Below are 15,433 nucleotides of genomic sequence, written 5' to 3'. Positions count from 1 at the left end.
TTCCTCTCACCATTCTCCTGCTTAGGTTACCTCACAGGTCGCTCCATCTACATACCTCTAGTGTATGTGTGCTCAGACACATTTCTGGTATACGCTCAGTCATGTCACTAATCTGCTCAAAAACTTGAATGATATTCTCATTCTACTGGGATTAGAATAGAGCCCTTTATCTGTAGTTGAGCTTTCCTGTGTTCCTACTCCACATTTCAGTTGCATCTGTTTATAATCCATTGGTACATACAGTACTAGCCATCCCTAGTAGTTTGTGTGTTTCCTTGGGCATCTACTATCCACTGTCACTGGGCATTTGCACATGTTTCTTACACTTGGAAGGGCTTCTCCATCCCCACTCCTAATCTCTACTTATTAAATAGAATAAACTGAAGCACATCACAGCCTGATGGCCAGATACAGCCACACGACCTGTTTTATGTAAGATTGCATTGAACCATAGCTGTGATGGTTAATTTTTGTTGTCAGTGTGACTGGCTTTGGAATCACCTAGGAGACACACTTCTGGGTGTGCCTGTGAAGGCATTTCTGGAGACATTTAACTGAGGAGGGAAGATGCACCCTGAATATGATGTCACCAGTCCATGGGCTGTCATCCTGGGCTGAATCAATAGGAAAAACAAGCTTTGCATGAGTATTCATCACTCTCTGCTTCCTGACTGTGAACATAATGTTACAAGCATCTGATGGCTCTGCTGCCATACCTTCCCCACCAAGATGAACCTACATGCTGACAACTGTGAGCCAAAATAAACCTGTCCTTGTTGAAGTTGCTTTTGCCAGGTGTTTTATCACAGCCATGTCCATGTGTCCATTCAGTCAAGAACTACATACAGTGTGAAGATTCAGTCGCCCCATAAGAGTCTATCACCTACTGAAATGGCAACCCATTTAGTTTGTATAAGCATACTCTATGAAGTGCATACAATAACCAAATTACCCAGCCAACTCATTTCTCACTAAACAATGTATGTGTATGTAGTTCCTGATTTCTGGTCCTGAAAGAACACCTCTGGGCATCCTTGCAATATTGATGCTCCTGAATTGACTCCCATTCGACGTATTTTAGCAAAAATTTTTGAGAGCCTATCATGGGCTAAATGTGCAGAAACAGAAAAGATGTGTAACTTCTCTCAAAAAGTTCACAATCCAAAGTGATAACAAAGTTGTAAAACTATGAGATCTGTCTACAACATGAGAAGTAATACCAGGGCACAGGGAGAGGCCTGGTGACATAGAATAGGGAGCAATCAACTTTATGGAGGCAGTTAAAGTGGTGGGGGAAACATGATTATAGCTGAGGTGAGTTGGAAATTGTTCATATGAGTTGATCAGGGTGATAAGACGTCAAAGGCTATACAGAGGCATATTCCCAAGGCTGAAAGGAACGTGTCACATAATCTTCCCACTAACTTCAGTGGGTCCTAATGGAAGCCAAGTGTAGTCAAATTAATCTGAATTTGAACATTGATTCTCATACCCACTAGCTGAGAAATTCTGAGCAAATCTTTTCATCCTGTTTGCCTATTTTCTCATCTTAGAAATATTCACATTAACATGCTATGACTCAGGCAAAAGTTTATGACACAATGTTTAATTGTAGACAGACAGGGAGAGAGAGAGAGAGAGAGAGAGCTTGGTTCTTATATCCAAATGTATCACAAAACCAAAATATTCGTGTAGGTCAGCATGGGACAGGAAAAGTAAAGAGAAAGATATCCCTCATTCCCAAACAAAGATGGTTCCTCTTTCCTCTGTACCTCACATCTCTGTTCCCCTAAAGGCACTAATTCTTCCCTGTATTGTGCATGGCAGGTGTGTGGATCTAACCCTGCCTTCTAATCGTAAACTCCTTTAGATCAGAGCTCTTTCCTTATTCACTGCTCTTTCTCCCAAAGTTGTCTGCACTGGGTCATACAGAGAGCAGGCCTCTAAAGAACATTTGTTGAGTGTTAAAATCTTACATTATAAAGCTATTTCCTTTTAAAAATATCTTATTTATTATTATTTATATGTAGGAGTGTATTGCCTTCATGTACGTAGTGCACTGCCTTCATGTACGTAGTGCACCCATGCCATACAGTGTCCGCAGAGGGTATCAGATCCCCTAGAACTGGAGTATGGACAGTTGTTAGCCACCATGTGGGTGCTGGGAATTGAACCCAGGTCCTCTGCAAGGGCAGTCAGTACTCTTAAAAACTGAACTATCTCTCTAGTCCCTTTGCAGCTATTTTCTTAACAACCAACCAACTATTTTATTTGAACTAGACACTAATGAAATGTTTGAGTCACTTAAGCTTTTCTAGTTTAAAAAGTCTAATTTGCAGTGAACTTTGTGTCTGTTTATCTTCCCTCCTTTCACTGTCTTATTCTGGTTAAATTTCTCTTTTCAGAAACACTCTACCACACTGTCCAGGTGTCTACTATTTTTGAATGTGTGGTCTCGATATGTCTTTAAACTCACATTGAAGTGCTCAGAATTTGTATCATACTTTTTAAAAAACAGGTAGGCTTGTAGAACAGAATGTGTGTGTGTGTGTGTGTGTGTGTGTGTGTGTGTGTGTATGTGTGCAGTTCTGGGGTTGGAGGGATGGCTTAGGGATTGAAAGTACTTGCTGGACAATCAAAGACCACAGTCTGATCTCCAACACCCACGTAACAAGCCAGGTGACCTGAAAATGCCTGTGACTCTGGCTCCAAGGAATTCAACACTCCCTTCTAGCTTCTGCATATACCTGCATATACATGTGCACATATGCACCACAGACACATGTACACATGTAAATAAATAAATAATAAATAAATAAAATCTTAAAACAGCAACATTCTATGGATTCTAGAAATAGTAGGCTATCCTCATCTGAATGATTTTTTCTCCCTTTTTTTTTTTTTTTTTTTTTTGAGACATGATCTCCTTATAACCCCAGCTGGCCTGGGACTCACTATGTAGACCAAGCTGGCCTTGAACTCACAGAGGTCTGCCTGCCTCTGCCTCCTGAGTGCTGGGATTAAAAGCGTGCACCACCACACCTGTCATATTTCTGAATGATACTTTTTATAAATTATGGCTATCCTTCACAACACCCCTGTAAGTTATCATTCTACTTTCAAAAATAGAAAACTGAAATTTAAAATGTTAGTCAGCTTTCACAAGGCCATACAGCTGAAGGGCAGAACCTGGGTCAGATTGCTTCCCCAGAGCTTCTGAAGATGCGCTCAGATGCCCTGTGCCTGAGAAGAAGGTTTGGTAATCTGTTAAGTTCCAGTTTCCTGTTGCTCATTCCTCCTTCCCAGCATTTTCCAACAGGGTGCTGTTCCCAGGAACACTGGCTTTCAGCAAGATTGGCTGTGTAATTTGCAGGGCCCAGTGCAAAAGAAAAATGCACAGTCCCTGGTTGAAAAACAAGGGGAAAAAAAAGGTATTAAAGGTATTAAAATGTTAAGACTCTTTCCTTTCCTCCATGGGATGTCTCTTCACCTGTCATATTATATGTTTTATAAATACATATGTTTAATGTATTATATATGATTTAATATTAACCTAATCAAAGAAAAGTGAAAATTTAAACTTATTACCATGAATTTTACATTCATGTTTAAATGTGCAATTCCAATTCTAAATGCAAACTGTAAGGGCATTTGTAGAATCGCCAAAATGCCACAATTCATGGTGTGTGACTCCATGCCTGTGAGCTCTTGGTTCTTCTCAAGGCTGGATGCGATGCACTGTTTTATCTCCCTTCACATTCTGCCAGCACGCTCTGCCTTTGGCTTCCTGATAGGTGAGGAGGGACTGAAGGAGGAGGAACTGTGGGATGCTTTGTCTCTCCTTTCCTCCAGGTCCAGATTCTCTGTGGGAGTGTGTGGGTACTCAAGGAAGAAGCAGGAATAAGAAATGATATGGCAGGAAATGGCCAGCATTTCTTAGAACATCGTTGCTTCTTTTCTGTTCAACACACTCTGGTTCAGATACAGAGTGTGGATACAGGGCTGTGTGCAGCGGCCTGACTAACACAGTGTTTTAAAGTATTTTTTTTTATGTGTATGAGTGTATTGTCTGCATGTAAGTGTACCTATGTCATGCATGCAGTGTCCACAGAGATCGGAAGAGGGCATCAGATCCCCTGAAACTGGAGTTACAGAAGGTTGTTTGCAGCCATATGGGTGCTGGAAACCAAATCTGGGTCCTCTGCAAGAGCAGCCAGTGCTCTTAACTGCTGAGCCAACTCTCTAGTCCCTGACACAGTTTTTGTGTTGCGTCGCACTCACTGTCAGCCTCACTTCATCCTGACTCACTGGAATTCCGTGCTTCTGGTGCATCACGAGCACTGCCGATGGAGCAACAGCATTGGTGCCCCTAATGTCACGCCATGTAACTTCTCTGTGTATTTGCATGTACCACTGCCCCACAGAATTCCACTTGTAAAGCACACATTCCAAAGTACAGCTATAAAGATGGAGCCCATATAAATACAGTCCCTGTGCAAACACATAAGTTGGAAGTTGTGTGCCCTCAAAGCTGGCCCTGCCTAGCTGTTAAGAACTGTGTTTAGGAAGGTGGGCTCCACAGGTCAAACTGAGTCACTTCTCTGATCTCTTAGTTCCCTTCTTCATTTCTCAACTTTCTTCCACCAAGTTCTCAGCTCACACTCAACCTTCCTTTCAAGCAACTGTAAGAGACAGAGGAAGCGCAGCCTTAAGCTTGTCTCAGCCATTCGGAACCAATCAACTCATGCTGGACTCGGTAATTCTGCTTGTTTCCTATTGGTCAGCCTCCCATTCACAGCCAGGTTTTTGGTTGTGTCCATACTTTTTTCCTAACCTAGCCAGGTCTATATCTTAACTAGTGCTGGTATTTTTATGTAAGTCTATGGTTTATTATAATACCTAAGAGAAGTTTTTTAATGGAAATCCAGTGACTTAAAACTTTCTATTCCTCCCCTCACGTGGGCTTTACTTTTGTTTTCAGTCAATACTTTGCAAGCATTAGGAAGGTGGTTTCTGGCATGAGCAGAAATGTGCACAGGTAACAGTGCCACGGTCCCTACGTCCAGTCACAACCCACTGCTTTCCAATACTGGATTTTGTACCAAATGGAAAATTCAAATTCTTTAAATATCCTAGGGCTGCTGAGAGGACTCCGTGCTAAGGTGTTTGCTGTGCAAATGTGAGGAACTGAGTTCAGATCCTCAGCACCGATGTCAAAACAAGGCCCCACCTGTAATCTTAGGAGAGAAGTGGAGATCAGGACAACCCCTGAGGCTTGCTGGCCAGCCAGTCTAGACGATTGGTGGATTCTAGATAAGTGACAGACTCTGTCTTTTTAAAGTGGAAATTGAGGCAGGTAACCTACTTTGATCCCTGGCTCCCATACATGTGCACGATGCACACACACACACACACACACACACACACACACACACAGAAATATTCTACACAGCCATACCTTTAGCTCCCTTCTATTCTAGATGTATGGTTTGCAAGATAAATGCGAAGGCAAGCGCCTGGAGGACACAATCCTAGGTCAGCTTTCCAAGCTTTCTTCAAAGGGTGACTTTAAAAAACACACTGCACCCTATATTCAAATAAATAAGGACCCTCCCTTGATCTTGAATACTTGGTCAACATTTCTAAAATCCCCAGCTATAGAAAATTATAGTTTTTTGACTTCAGATTAACCTCAAGGGATTAAGCAAGGTTTGCAGGATCTGCGGTCACCCTTTTCCCTGCACTCCGCACTGAAGCACGCCATGTTGAACTCCTTTTGTTTCATTACGCTATCCTTTAGGTTCCAACCTTCATGTCAAAGTCTAAGTACAGAGGACTTCCAGTTCTCAACTTAAATGAACAAAAACTTAAGCCTGAATATTTGCTACACTGTATATATTTAGGTGACAGTTTAGTTTTGAAGATGTGGATTGGAAAGCTATAGTCTAAAACATACTCTTTCCTGGGAGGCAGGGGGATATAAACAGCCAGTGGGAGAGGGAAGAAATTATTCTTTTTTAAGATTATTTTTGTGACTTGAGAAATGATTACCAGCTCTGCTTCATCATGACCAAAGTTCTGTGTTACACTCATTAGTCACTCATTCCTTCTTCCCTTATAACAGCAGCTGCTTTTCAAAGGTTTAGCATGTGTCAGTTATGGTAATAGGCTTGGAAAATACAACAGAAAACAAGCTACAATCTGGTCTTGAGGAATATTGGGGAAGATATTTACAAACAAGAAGTAGCTAAGAATTGCCCACCCCCTTGGAAATGTGTGAATAGTCCACCACTAATCTCAAATTATGTAGTTGAGTTTTCTTCATTTGGGGCACACACCCAGAATGTAATGGAAAAGACTTGTCCTGGAGAAACCCCCTTTGTGACCACAGTATCTCTCCTGTCAGGCAGGCATGTAAGTATACAGATAATCATCCTGCTCACTTAGTATCAATTTTTGTACATAGACTTTTCTTTGTTGTGTTATATATAGATCTATTAATATATAGCCCATTTTTATACAAGCTATATTCCCTTCCTTACCAAACTCACAATGAGAGACATAAATCCTTCTAGGACATCATTGGGTTTCCTAAGATGATTAGTTAAGAAAGAAACATTTCTTAACATCTTAAGAAACAGCTGTTTTTAAGTTCTGGTGGTCACCAGACCACCAGGACCTGGAGAGGAGAGTAGAAAGGAAAATAACCATAGTGTGATGGGATTTGGGATGAGAGTGTCCAGAGACTTCCAGAAGGGAAAATTGACTCCAAAACTCTAAAGCTGGGATGAAGGCAGGACCCTCCCCTCATGGCTCTTCAATACCAATAGGTATGGGGGGAAGGGATAGTACTCTGGACTAGGCCGAGGCAGAGAACACCTGTGGATTATGCTGGAGACAGCAACCTCTATCAGGACTACCAACCCACTCAATGACAGGGTAATGGGCAGAAACAGTGGCAGAGTGCTAAAAGAACCATGAGAGCAAGTATGGCAGGACAGGGAGCAAAGGAACACTGGCCAGGGGCACAGGAAAGCTCTCTTAGGACTCTTAAAGGTCAGGCAAGTAGACAGCTGGGACCCCCACACCCCCAGGATGGAAACAAGTTCTTTCAGATCAATTTGGACCAAATCTTGGTGCTCCCTCTGAGCTCCTGGCCCTTTAAGGATTTCTTGCTGGGATGCTGCTGCTTGATGCCCAGTGCACCAAGCTCAGTCAGGTGTTGCTCAGGGCCCTGAGAAGTGGCAGCTACTGCCGCTGTCCTAACTTTAATGGGTTTTTAAAAGGTTGGCAACTTTACTCTCAGTCTGCTGCTTTAGGCCCAGCTTGTGCTGGTTGACCTGGGTCACTTGCTCCTCAATGCCTGACAATCCCACAGCCCACACACGACCCCTGCAGGGTCAGGCAATGACACTGAGGTCCTGGTGCTGGATGTCTCATTCAATGCTGCTGACAACCGCCAGTCACTGATAGCCGTGGTCCAGGGAACCATGAAGGACTTTGGTATGCACAGCCTCTATCACAAGCCTTCCAGTTGGCCCACATTTTGCTAGGGCCTCCAGCAACATTGTATATCGGATACACTTAACTTTGGTGGCAAGAGTGACAACTGAGAAATATCAAAGCTTATTTTTCTGAGTCTTGATGAGTGGGAGAAGATTCCTGGCTTCAGCTAAGTTAGTCAGCATAGGTCCTGTAAGCAAACACCGTAGCCAGAAAGCAGAGGAAAAGCTGCTTTCTGCCAGCTCTCTAACATTGGGCATATCCAGCAGTTTCCCAAACTCATAGACACTAGGGGCTTCCAGCACCTGGTGGATGAGTGTGGCCAGCGCCTGTCCTCTTGCTGGACTTGTCCAGGAGCAGAAACTGCTGCTGGCTCTGCCCTGTCACTTTCACCTCCACACTGAGGTACCAGCCCTAGTCTCAGTTGTCTGGAGCTGGAAGTCTCTTCTTCCAGCCATCCAGTCACCTCCAGCAGCTCCAGTCTTTCTGGCAACCTCTTGAGCTGTAAAGTTTGAAGAACCTTCTGATTCTGTAGCCTGAGATGGTCAAGAATTCCTTCCCGATTCTCTTCTTCTTTCCCTTCCTCTCCCTTTCCCTCCTCTCTACTGTCTCTTATCCTCCCTCCTCCCTCCCTCCCTTCCTCCCTCTCTTCCTTTCTCTCTCCCATTCTCCCTCCCTTCCTCCTCCCTCCCTTCCTTCCCTCCTTTCCTTCCTTCCTTTCTCCTATCCCTCCTCCCTCCCTCCTATTCTCTCTGCCATCCTCCCTCCTTCCTTCCCTCCATTTTTCCTTCTCCGCTTTCTCTTTCTAAGCAAGGTCTCACACATGTTGAGCAAGCACAAGCACTCTACCGGTGAGCTACCCCTGTAGCCTTCGTAAGGTCTTCGCAGAGGTCTTCAGAGTATTCTTCAAAATGTTCACTTGAGCTGTATTACAGTCTCATTCTCATTTGCATTTGTGTCATCTTTGAAAAACAAAGTGCAATATTAATTATTTTTGCAGTAAGAGGAACAACATATTTCTCATTTTAATGGGTGAAATTATTATATATGAGATGCTGTAATGATTCATGCTGGATGTGTAGTGATGACAGAGTAACTAGAATTTCCGTTGTAAGCATCTATATTTCCTTTTTTTTTTTTTTTTTGGTCTTTTTGAGACAAGGTCTCCCTGTAGCTCCAGCTGGCCTGAAACTCACTATGTAGACCTTGAACTCACAGAGGTCTTGCCTACCTCTGCCTCCCCAGTGCTGGTATTAAAGGTGTGCACCTGGTGCATCTATATTTCTTTATGTTGGCTTTAGTCATCTTCCAATTCGTCTCTTCCAGTTCTTTATGAGATATATAATAAGTGGGGACTGGAGAGATGATTCAGCAGTTAAGAGCATGGGCTGCTCTTGCAGAGGACCTGGGTTTGATTCCTAGCACCCACATGGTGGCTAACAACTGTTCATAACTCCAGTTCCAGGGGAATCTGACACCCTCTTCTCATCTCCATGGACATTGCACAATGTGGGTACACATATATGCATGCAGGCATAGCACTTATACATAAAACAAAACAAAAAAATTTAAAGATATATAAGGTGTTAAAAGCCGCAGTCACACGTGTGTCATGGAATACTGGCGTCCAGTTTTTTCTATCTAACTCTTTTGGGTCCCATAATCCAGCTTCGTTCACTACCCTCCTCTTGGTGCTCCTCCCCAGCCCCTGGTGACTACTAGTTTCCTGTTAATGTCTACAAAATCAACACTATGGTTTCCATGTATCAGTAAAACCATGTGGATTTTGGCCTCCATGCCTGACTTCTTTCACTTAACACAATGTTCTCCCATTCCATACATGCCAGAAAGGCCCAGTTTGATAATACATTTCAAAGAAATTTGACACTTACTTTCATTTTCTTTATAAACCACGTGAGTCTGATGTTTAACAGACATCAAAGAGACTGAGAACTGTCACACATAGGGTTTGCCTCAAGGCTCATCATCATTGTGAAGATCCAAACCATGCTGATGGTCAGCAAATATTTTTGTAGAAAAGAACCATTATGGGGGCTAGAGAGATGGCTCAGTGGTTAAGATCACATATATACATGCAGGCAATACACTCATACACATAAAATAATAAAAACAAATAAATAAAATACAAAAAGAAAAGAACCATTATCTTATGAATTAGAAATTGGATGTATTTGAGAATGTACATAGTAGTATAATAAAGAACATAATATAATTAGTATAATAAAGAATATAATTTACTTTAACAGAGTATTTTATCCAGTTTCCCTCAGTTTTTTATTACGATCTAGGTAATATTTTTAAAAAATACTTTTAAAACATTTAGGTTGACATTTTTGAATTGGCCTTTTATTAGAGCACAAACTAATTTATAAATCTGAACCATGAAGGACTCAGTAGATAATTATAGTCTTGAAGGAGTTTCACATCCACCTTAATGGGACTCCATCAACCAACCAACCAGAGGCCATGCTTAAATTTTTAAATAGCACATTAAATAATTAAACAGCATAACAAATTATGTTTTAGATAACTGTCACAGCCTAATTTTTTGAGCACTCTTTAAAAAAAACCCTGTAAATGGTTCATCGGAGGCGCTTCTGAGACCAAAAATGCTAATGTGAGTCACATGCAGCCCTAATGGGAACTCCGCAGGAAACAGGGAAAGAACTTGCAGCTGGAAATAGCACATGAAACGGAACCCGATCAGCACAGCTGTGACTGGAGCACTCAAAGAGGCTGCACAGACTTTCATGGTCAACACACTGATGATACAACTTTCTCTTTCTGTAACATGTTGCATCCTTTTATAAATATCTTCATTTAATCCATTTCAGTGTCTCACTATGACCATGAATGATGAATATTTCGTGGTTTCTGATGACTTTTTTTCCAGGAACTATAGGAAAGCATGTCAAGCTTTCATGCTATCTCCCATCTTTGCTGACACAAATTCCTTTATCTATTAAGTGAAAGAAAACTGTTAGACATTTTATAATGATTGTCAGTGACCAGTTTGATGGTACATTTTTTTCCCCTCTGGGATGTGCTTGAAATTTATTTTTATTTTTTGTGTATGAGTGGGTTGCCTGCATGTATGTAAGTACACCCATGTCATGAAATGCCCATGGAGGTCAAAAGAAGTTGTCAGATCCCTTGGAACTGGAGTCACAGATGGCTTCCAGCTGCCATGTAGGTGCTGGGAATCTAACCCAGGTCCTCTGCAGGAGCAGTCAGTGCTCAGCTATCTCTCTGGCCCCTGAAAATTTTGGGGGTGGAGCTTATCACTTTCTTTTTGAATTCCATGTCTCTGTATCACGTATAGCTATTTGTTTTGTTGTTTTGGGCTTTTTTTGGTAAATATTTTATTGAATTTTTGTGTTTCATACAGAACATCTTCATCATCTTTATACTTCCCTCAGTGCAAGTTCATCCACTGAGATCTAGGCAGCCTATCTAGGTTCCCTCCCTTTAAGAAGATCAACTCTCCCTCACCCAGCAGTGATTAGCTGCCAATAGTTCTTTGGCCAAGACTGGGGCCTGCTGGCCATTTTCACAGTTCTATGCTGGGTTTTTGTCTGCTTGAGTTTGCATGGGTCTTGTGCATGCTGTCATGAACAAGGTCCCAGGAGCCTGTAAGACTCCATTTCCCACATGGTCATGCACTTCCTCCTTTGGCTCTTACAGTCTTTCTGCCCCCTCTTCTGCAATGGTCCCTGAGCTCTGGGTGGGTGGAGTTTAATACAGGAGTCCTGTCGAGGACCCATACTCTGCAGACTCTTATTCTCTACACTTTGGCCATTTGTGTCCTTTTGTGTGCATGGCCCTCTGTTGCATGAGGAAGCTTCATTGATGATCATTGTTGAGAGATGCATTTCTATTCTCTCTACCCCTTGTTCCACTATGTTCTGTGAGCCTTGGGTGTAGAGGTTGCATTGTAGATGTGTCACTTAGGGTTGGGCAATTCACAGGCAATCTCTGTGTGTGACCAGTTGTGGAACTCTATAATGATCTCGGTTTCAAAAGAAGCTTCTTTGATGAGTGGTGACTGGGATTCTTGTCTGTAAATATAAGGATCCATATTTAGAACATATTAAGAGATTGCTTTTGTCTAGGAACGTTAACAAACTTAGGGTTTTCTCTAAAATATATGACCTCTCCAGCTATGTGTATTTGGCTATGTTTACAGTACCACACATGAGTTTCCTCCCATTGAGTGAGCTTTAAGTCCAATTAGGTAACTGTTGATTACCCCCAAGATAAAAGTGCCACTATTGCCCCAATATAGTTTGCTGTGTTGGTCACTGATGTGGTTATTAGGCCTTGAAGCTGGGGTTGGACCATCGATTGATTTCTCCCTTAGTAGCTTACATAGTGTTCTCCAAAACTATGAGAGCCAGCCTTCAGGGAAGGTGGTTTCCAGGTCAGCTCCAGCTCCATTGCTCTAAAGCCTTTGCCAAAAGTGTGACTTGTCTTCAGCAATAGGGTCTTACCTTCAAGCTCTGGGAGGAAATCAAGGACTGTGGCCATAGCCTACGTAAATTTTGGGAGTCTCTTATACTACCCTGGCCACAGCTTGAAGGGAGGTTTCTCCTGTTTGGTACTGTTGGTTGTTACATAGCCTTCACCCATCTTCAACTATACATATGGAGTCATGCAGAGATTTTGTATTGGAATTTTTTCAGTAGGTTTTTCATACCAGCTAAGCATTACCCACCTCCCCATGTCTAACCCTTTCTCCTCCATCCCCAGTTAAAGTACCCTGATTCACCCTTGATCACCCGGCTCCTATGGTACCCCCTCTCTTGAGCTCCTTCTTCCCATTTTGCCCATTCCCCCCCTTGGTAACACTAGTCTCCTACTCTTCTTACCATATAATTTTAAGTATTATTCAGAGTCCAGCATTTGTATGATGTGGATGATATGACTTAAATTCTGTGCTAAATGCTAAATAATAAAATAATCTTTAGCTAAGAGGGCATAATGGCACAATTCTTATAATCTCTCAGGAGTATACATTTTATATGGCATACCTAATTGTATGATTTTCTTTTCTTTTTCTTTCTTTTTTTTTTTTTGAGACAGGGTTTCATATAGTCCAGGCTGGCCTTGAACTTCTTGAACTTGCTGTGTAGCCCAGCATGACCTTAAATTCTGATCTTCCTGCCTCCATCTCTGGTCCTGGGATTAAAGACATGCACTACTATGCCCACCTAAATTTATTTATTTTGGTGGTTCAGGGGATTCATCCTAGGTTCTCACACATACTAGGCAAGTATTTTATCAACCAAGCTACCATACCAGCTTCAGCAATTGTACTTTTTGAGAACTAAAATATTCTGGGACTCTTTATTTTGTGGTCTAGCTGCGTAAGACGTATAGCTCAAGGAATATAGAAAGAATTAGATCCGTGACTCATAATCAGCTTCTAATCTGTCAGTGCTGCAGCTCACCTGAGAAATGGATCTTAGCTGCAGCATCTCAACTTTATTACATCACTTCAGTGAAAACAGCTGCTTAATTCAGTGGCCATCGCAGTTAATTCAGTGGCCATCGCAGTTAATTCAGTGGCCATCGCAACTGCTTAATTCAGTTGGCCTGGGCAAGGAAGGCAGGGTTTGAAGCAGACGAGGTGAGCAGACTTGGTTTTGAGTTCCCGTTGTCATCACCCATTAAGCAGCCTTGAGAAAAGCATGTCACTTCTCTGCTTCCATTTCCATAAAATGATAGGAATGACATTCAGTCATTCCTCAGCATCTCTCCTTGCTGGAAAATTCAATAAGTAATTTGAAGCAGTTGTTCCACTAGCATTACTGAAAGGCAGTGGGGGTTGGGGGCAGGTGCAGCAGTGGTGCTACTCAATGGAACAGCACTTGTCTAACATGCTCAAGGCTCTGGATTGGATTCTCAGCACTGCAAAAAAAAATGAATGGATGAATGAATAAATAGCTGCTTGTGGCTGGGAGCTGGCTCAATGTATAAAGTGCCTGATGTGCAAGGATGAGGATCAGAGTTTGGATCCCTAGAACCTATGTAAAAAGCAGGGCATGGGCCCTCAACTGCAATCCCAGGAGACAGGATATGAAGCCATCAGGGTCCTGAAGGCTCCCTGGCCAGCCAGCCTAGTCAATAGGTGAGCTCCAGGTTTACTGAGAGACTCTGCCTCAATAAAAAAGGTGGAGAGTTAAAGAGGAGGACACCTGATATTGACCTCTGGTCTCCACACATATTCACAGTGTACACACACACACATACACACACACACACACACACACACACACAACAGAGCACACATGCACAAAGCAACACAGGAAAGAAGGTGTGCAAGAGCATGTCAAAACCCTTCACCTGCTGAGGGCTCCCAACTCCTCCAGTGACATGATTGGGATTGGCTCATTTCAGACCCACAACCTACTCAGGCAGGGGCTGACATCTCCACAACACCCTTGGGGAAAAGTATGAGTTGAAACTGCCTCCACCTTTCTGAACCAGTTATATTCAAAACATCCATTCAGGCCTGGACTGTGCTAGCCCCAGCAAAACAGCCTCTTCTTCCTCAGGGGAGTCCTACAAAGGTAAACAAAAGATAAGATAAATACTGCATGGGGTGATGGAACACAGGAGGGGCTTTAACTCACATCTTTGAAAACCTACAGGCCCCAGCTGTGAATTCAAAATCTCCATAACAATCAACAGAAAGGAGGACATTTTCATACATAAAAATATATGAAATCTATATTACACTAACATCTCTGAGCCTGTCTGGCTATGTGAGTATGGTGTGTGTGTGTGTGTGTGTGTGTGTGTGTGTGTGTGTGTGTGATGGACTTAGCAAAATAAGTTGTAGTCTTCAGCATGTAACTGAGTATGGCTACTTCAATAAATGTTAAACAAGGAAACATAAAGGCTAGGCTTGGTTTAAATTTCAGTTCTAATTCTATGCCAAAGGTTATTGATATTTTCTGCATTGTGTTAGCATAGTATGTAATTCTAAAACTTTGCTTGTATGAAATGAATATTTTGAAAACCCAACCTATTCAAGGCATCCATCATTTCCATTCTGATTTTCCTCTGAAACTGTATATAGCTCTCGTGGCCTTAGAAATGTCATGAGGTTTTCAAACTTAGCGATCCAATATTGAACATAGAGTAAACCTGAATCCTAATTGGATTTTTTTAAATGCAATATTTGGAAACTAGAAGGGTATAAACACATCATATTGTTTGCAAAAGTAGTTCTCAGAGGGCCATGTGCAAAAGAGAAGTCCTGGGGTTTGGTTTTACTTGATGTGGTCTGGCTTTTATTCTCAGTCATAAACTCTGAGAACTTGGAGATTTAACTTCAGTTTCAAAGGTGCTCAGTTCTACCATCAGCAAACTGGGCGGGATAATCATAGTAATCACAGAAAGTAAGGGCAATGTCAGATAAGTGAATGGCTGTGAAATGGAATCGTGAGCTTGTCCTGACAGGATTTGATGGGGCTTTGCTACACTGTGGCCGTCAGGTCCTTCTACCCATCCTGGCTCTGTCAGTTCACTGACTTCAGGTGTGATTAATAGCATATAATGTGTGTGTGTGTGTGTGTGTGTGTATGTGTGTGTGTGTGTGTGTACATGATTCCAAGTGTGCAGGCATGGGCATGTGCATACCATAGCATGTATGTGGAAGTCAGAAGACACCCTCAGATGTTGGTTCTCTCCTTCCACCTTGTTTGAGACAGGGTCTCTTGCTGTTCACGACTGCATCTACCATGATGGTGAACTCTAAGGTGAACCTGTGCCTCCCATCTCACCATAGGAGTACTGGATTACAGATGTCCACTACTGCCTCCAGCTTTATGTAGGTTCTGGGATTTGAACTTGGATCTTCATGCTTGCACAGCAGGTGCTTTACCTACTGGACCTACTGGAT

At 42.4% G+C, this 15,433-nt stretch overlaps 1 pseudogene; it reads right to left on the bottom strand.

Moving 5' to 3' along the window:
- Positions 1-7,111: 7,111 nt before the first annotated feature.
- Positions 7,112-12,246, bottom strand: LOC103726544 (annotated as a pseudogene).
- Positions 12,247-15,433: the final 3,187 nt, after the last annotated feature.

This window comes from Nannospalax galili, unplaced genomic scaffold, assembly GCF_000622305.1.
Source record: "Nannospalax galili isolate Female #2095 unplaced genomic scaffold, S.galili_v1.0 scaffold191, whole genome shotgun sequence".
Taxonomy (NCBI): Eukaryota; Metazoa; Chordata; class Mammalia; order Rodentia; family Spalacidae; genus Nannospalax; species Nannospalax galili.
This window is presented reverse-complemented; position numbering and strand designations above follow the sequence as displayed.